Source organism: Sinocyclocheilus grahami, unplaced genomic scaffold, assembly GCF_001515645.1.
Source record: "Sinocyclocheilus grahami isolate Dianchi unplaced genomic scaffold, SAMN03320097.WGS_v1.1 scaffold289.1, whole genome shotgun sequence".
In the NCBI taxonomy this organism is placed as follows: domain Eukaryota; kingdom Metazoa; phylum Chordata; class Actinopteri; order Cypriniformes; family Cyprinidae; genus Sinocyclocheilus; species Sinocyclocheilus grahami.
The window spans coordinates 652,831-653,291 of record NW_015505468.1 but is presented as its reverse complement, the minus strand read 5'-3'; the positions used below and the strand labels follow the sequence as shown (position 1 = coordinate 653,291).

General features: G+C 43.0%; 1 protein-coding gene across 7 annotated transcripts in view; it reads right to left on the bottom strand.

The window, feature by feature from the left end:
• The window catches only part of adgrb2 (adhesion G protein-coupled receptor B2), a 336,322-nt gene that overhangs the window by 106,348 nt on the left and 229,513 nt on the right, over nt 1-461 (bottom strand). The gene's annotated exons all lie outside the window — the stretch shown is intronic.

Here is a 461-nt window from a genome sequence, read left to right as displayed (position 1 = left end):
GTTAGTTGCTTAGTTGCTTGAGTCCTTTTAGTGTCATTTAGGTGCATGGAAAGGCAGTTTCCGTGCCATTCTGTGAATGCGTTCTGTGAGAATGTAAGGATACGTTCTGTGAAGACCAGAGAGGTTAAAATGTCTGTATGGAATGTTTTAGTCTGTTCTCTGTCGTGAGGTGGGGGGAGAAGTCAATCCGTAGAGCTTGCGATCACTATCACATGTTTCCATGTGGCGGTCACGCTGTGCATCTCTTTTGACCATTATTCTTGATAACTTGCCCCAAAATTGACAATCTCCTTGGAATTGTCTAAGTGTTCTTTTGTGTTAATGTTGAAAACTGTTCTGTGACAGAGGGGTTTAGGCTTGCTTCAGACTGGCTAATGCTCGGGGCTGATTTATGACATCCTGTTGTCTTGGGCCTCTGTGGAATTTTTGTGCTCCTAATGTTTGACCAAATCTTAGATTGT